Below are 5825 nucleotides of genomic sequence, written 5' to 3'. Positions count from 1 at the left end.
TCCATGCTGACTAGATGCTCACCACCTGCAGCTTCAAAGCCCTCACACTCCAGGTGCCTCAATTATGCCCATAGATCTACACTGAAATAGAAATAAATACAAAAGGGATTAAAGTAAATCTGCTTATTCTTCATTTGGAACCCAGAAACCTGGGCTATTTCTCCAAATTTGGCACTTATTTGTATGACCTTGTGCTAGTGATATCCCTAACCCTAACATGGCATTAATTTTAAAATCGATTCAAAATTTCAGATATTCAGTGCAGTAGCCACTATTGATATGTGGCTATTGAGCATCTGAAATGGATTGATGAACAGAATTTATAAAAAGTTTTTATTGAATTTATTGGGGCAGCATTGGTTAATAAAATTATACAGGTTTCAGCTGTACAATTCTGTAATATATCATCTGTATGTTATACTGTGTGCTCACCACCCCATTCCATCACCATTTATCCCCCCTTTCCTCTTCTACCTCCCCCAGCCCCTTTCCCTCTGGTAATCATCCTACTGTCTGTCTGTGTCCATGAGTATTTTTCTTAATCCCTTCCCCTTTTTCACCCAGCCCCCCAACCCTCCACTGTTCTCACAGCTGTCAGTCTGTTGTCTGTATCTACAAATTTGTTCACATTATTTTAGTTTGTTCATTAGATTCCACATATAAGTGAGATCATATAGTATTTGTCTTTCTCTGACTGGTTTATTTCACTCAGTATAATACTTTCCAAGTCCATCCATGCTGTTGCAAATGGTAAGACCTCCTTCTTTTTTAAGGCTGAGTAGTATTCCATTGTGTACCACAGAATGTTCCATTTTATTTATTTTTTCTGTTTTTCATTGTATATTTCCATTGCTATGTATCCCCCTCCTGCTTTCCTTGCCACCACAATCACCACAGTGCTGTCCTCGTCCATGAGTCCTTACCCCGCCCTTCGCTGTCAGTCTGCTCTCTATCCAAGACTCTGTCTCTGTTTTGCTTGTTAGCTCAGTTTGTTCATTAGATTCCACATATGAGTGAGATCATATGGCATTTGTCTTTCCCTAACTAATTAACTTATACTTAAATTTACTTATTTACTTATACTTAAATTCCTTATTTAAATAATTTAATTATACTTAAATTAACTTACACTTAAATTTAATTTTTAATAAAGATTTTATTTACTCATTCTTAGAGAGGTGAAGGGAAGGAGAAAGAGAGGGAAAGAAACATCAATGTGTGGTTGTCTCTCATGTGCCCCCTGGTGAGACCAGGGGACTCTTCCCACAACCCAGGCATGTGCCCTGCCTAGGAATCGAACCAACGACCCTTTGGTTTGCAGGCTGGTGCTCTCAATTCACTGAGCCACACCAGCCAGGGCTATTTTTAAGTTTAAATAACCACATGTGGTTAGTGGCTACAGCGTCGGACAGCACAGAATAATGTAGGGATGTTGGCTTAAATGATCTGTATCGTCTCTCTTAGGTAGTCAAACCTATTCAGTTCTATAAGATTCATTCAAAGACATTCAGAATGATCAGTCAGGGCACCCTGGTCTCACCACAAATGATAATCCAGGATTACTTTGTATGCACTGGGCAGGCTCTGGCGCAGGAAGAGCAAACGTGTAGAGAGCAATATTTTCACAGCTACACTGATACTTTTCATTGTCTCTGGGTTTTCATAAGCTGGGACTAAAGGGTGAATCAAGGCAATCCCAGTGAATGAATATACATGTATAGATCTGAGCTATGGGTATAGTAACACTCTTTATCTACCTCTCCACAGTGCCATTACTATTGATTGTAGAATAATTTCAGCTCTAGAAAGAAAAAAAAGACTCTTCTATTTTGTGGTAAAACAAATGCACCTTGAGAAAGTCTCTTTCTCTCTGGCCTGTCTCCTCATTTGTACCATGAGAGAGTTGGACTAGATTTATTGATCTGACAAACCAAACAGGACAATGAGCTAACAGCTAGGGACACAATGAGCTGGAAACCTGTCATACACTCAAGAACTCAATTTAATAAAGTGTCTAAACAAAATGATTTCTCAAGGCGCCTTTTCCTCTCTCTGAGTTCATGTAATCTATAAATCCTATGACATTGTTAATGTTTTGAAAGTTGTATGAATGAAAATCTTTTAACCTGTGATCCAAGTCATACTTCACTAAGACAGAATATTGAAGAAAGAAATTAAGGAAAATACAAATAAATGGAAGCATATACCACGTTCACGGATCAGAAGAATTAACATCATCAAAATGTCCATACTACCCAAAGCAATTTATAGGTTTAACACAATCCCTATTAAAATACCAATGACATATTTCACAGATACAGAATATTTCAAAAATGTATATGGAACTATAAATGACCCAAAAAATCCTCAGCAATTTTGAGAAAGAATAACAAAGTAGAAGGGATCATAATATCTGACATCAAATTATATTACAAGGCCACAGTAATCAAAAAAGCCTGGTACAGGCATAAGAACAGACACATTGATCAATGGAACAGAACAGAGAGCCAAGAAATAAACCCCAGTCTCTATAGTCAATTAATATTTGACAAAGGAGGTAGAACCACAAAATGGAGTAAAAATAGCCTCTTCAACAAATGGCGTAAAGAGATCTGGACAGCTACATGCAAAAAAAATGAAACTTGACCACCATCTTCCACCATACACAAAAATAAACTCAAGGTGGATAAAAGACTTAAGTATAAGTAAGTCATAACACCATAAAAGTCCTAGAGGAGAACATAGGCAGGAAAATCTCAGACATTCCATGCAGCAATATTTTCACCGATATGTCCCCTAAAGCAAGGGACATAAAGGAAAGAATAAACAAATGGGACTTCATCAAATTAAAAGACTTCTGCACAGCTAAAGAAAACATCAGCAAAATGAAAATGAACCAACTGTATGGTAAAATATATTTGCAATGATATCTTGGACAAGGGTTTGAGGTTCAAAATATATAAAAAGAACTCACATGAGTCCATACTAGGAAGACAAACAATTAAAAAATGGGCAAAGGACCTGAACAGACACTTCTCCAAGGAGGACATACAGAGAGCCCATAGACATGTGAAAGGATGCTCAGCATCACTAGCCATCAGAGAGATGCAGATTAAAACCACAATGAGATACCACTTCACACCTGTCAGAATGGCCCTCATAAACAAATCAACAAACAACAAATTCTGGCAATGTGTGGGGAAAAGGGAACCCTCGTGCACTGTTGGTGGGACTGCAGACTGGGGCAGCCACTGTGGAAAACAGTATGGAATTTCCTCAGAAAACTAAAAATGGATCTGCCTTTTTACCTGGCAATTCCACTGCTGGGACTCTATCCTAAGAACACTAAAACACCAAGCCAAAAGAACCTATGCACCCCAATGTTCATAGCAGCACAATTTACAATAGCCAAGTGCTGGAAGCAACCTAGGTGCCCATCAATAAATGAATGGATCAAAAAACTGTGGTACATTTACACTGTGGAATTCTACACAGCAGAAACAAAGGAACTCTTACTCTTTGCAACAGCATGGATGAAAGTGGAGAGCATTATGCTAAGTGAAATAAACCAGTCAGAGAAAGACAAAGACCATATGATCTCACCTATAAGTGGAATCTAATCAACAAAACAAAACAAAACAAAAAACTAGCAAAATATAACCAAAGACACTGAAATAGGGGATAGTCTGACAGTGGCCAGAGGGGAGAGAAGAGGGAATTTCGGGGGGGAATGGGTAGGGATTACAGGAACAAATTTGGAGGACACATGGACAAAAACTAGGGGTGGGGGGTAATGGGGGGAAGGGGGGAGGGTTGGGGGGAGGGGCTGGAATGGGAGTAGGGGGGAGAAAACTGTACTTGAACAATGATTGAAATAAAAAAAAACAATAAAAATTTTAAAAAAGAACAAATCATACTTCACTAAGAAAGAGTCCCCATTGACTTACATATTATTGCCCCCTCCATCACCATTACCCTGCCTGGTACTCTCTACCGCAATAATAAAGGAATATCTGAAAGAGTCTGAGAAAATGAGAAAGACTAGAGAGATGGCAGCAGATAGGTATCAGTCTGGACATGTCACCATTTCCTGAAATAACAGGAAATGTGAAGATAAGTATGTAATGAAGATGTACAAAAAAAAAAAGAAAAGGACAGGAAGGTAAGGAAAGGAGATGTTTTAAAATCTTCTGTCAATTATAGTAAACATGGTAGAAATTGATGCAACTGTACAAGGCAAAGACCTACCGTATTTTGCACACCTACATTTGTGGCACAAACCTCCAGGGAAAAAATCTTTCATTTTAATTTTTAATTCAATATTTTATTTACTTTTATTTAGAAACCAAGCCAATTATCAGATGCAAGGGTATTATTTTGCATATGGATACCATTGCTTTCCAGAGTTACACTTTTAACGCATAAGCATAAATTAAAAAATTAAAAACAGTTCTGGAGATACAGAATTAGTACTATCCATGTATAATGTGCATCCTTAGTTTTCCCTCAAAAATTTGGGCAAAAATGTGTACATAGCAAAATCTGATTACTGGGGATGGGTGGAGTTATGCCCTTCCCATCACCCAGAAAGCAGAGAAGCAACCAAGGAAGGAAGAGAGCAGGGGAGGACACAGAAGCAACACAGAGCATCCTGTCTCTGCCATAGCTGTTGCGGTGCCATCTTGAAAGTCAAGGATCTAGCCTCTTTCTCCTTTTTTTTTTCCTTACATGAGTATGAACGACGCTTCCACCACATCTCAAGATGGCTAACAGTCCAGACTGCAGAAGAAGGAACAGCTCACCCTTTATCTCCCATATGAACTTCCCCTAGAGGCCTGGAAATCCAGCTACAGCTGAAGAAATTTGACTTATAATGTCCCTGTAGTTAGTAAAGCTCTCCATGGATGATTAAAGTGTCTGGTCTTGGGTCCAAATGTTATCTCCCCCTTTAATTTGGTTTGTTGGCCCTTCCCCCCAACTACTACTGTGACAATGAATTCTATGAACAAAGATGAATATTTCCAAAACCTTAGAGCCCTGGCTCCAGGTTGGCCATGAGCTCATTCTGGTACCCACAGATGTAGAATCTAAGTACACGGCTTCATCCCCCCAGCAGGCAGCAGGCCACAGAGATGTTGCTGGGTTCACATTGTACTGAGTACAACCAAATTAGTTAGTAGTTATTGGGCCAGTTTTTGATGTGTTAAAACAAACATAAAAATGTTTATCCCTTCATAGACCATCTTATATACTATAATTCAATATAACTGATGTAACCAACTCACATCAGGGCCTCTGTGTTTGGTTCATGACCTCAGGATGCTATTCCAAGCTCAAATAAGCACACAGCAGAGTGTCACGTCCCTATTCTCCAGACGCCAGGGAGAGCATCCCATAGTTCAACACCCCAGAGTCTACCCAAAGGTCAAGAGCATCATTAACCTGGCTTCCAAATTCTTGACCCAGGTCTGCCGACAACAAGCCCAGTCATTCCAGATCATTCTCAGTGTGACAGAAGGCAACCCACTTTTAATTCCGTGGAGGCAATTCTGTTGTGGGAGTTTCAGAAAACCAAGCTCAAACTAAGGCAATTATCTTCCAGGAAATAAACCACCAGAAAGGAAAAGCCTTTTTAGAATGTGGATAGCATCACAAGTATTATAATGGGGGGAGAGAAAGAATGTATCTTGCCTAAAATCAAGTTTCACATAATAGCAGTTAGATCAGTCTATCTTCTTTCTCCGCCTACAAATAGTCTAACCACCCCCCCCTCCCCGCCCGGTCATAAAAATCAGAGAGAACTAGGTTGGACAGAGTACATTCCT

Source organism: Phyllostomus discolor, chromosome X (genome assembly GCF_004126475.2).
Source record: "Phyllostomus discolor isolate MPI-MPIP mPhyDis1 chromosome X, mPhyDis1.pri.v3, whole genome shotgun sequence".
In the NCBI taxonomy this organism is placed as follows: Eukaryota; Metazoa; Chordata; class Mammalia; order Chiroptera; family Phyllostomidae; genus Phyllostomus; species Phyllostomus discolor.
The sequence above is the reverse complement of the archived record's forward strand: the minus strand, read 5'-3'. Positions refer to the sequence as shown.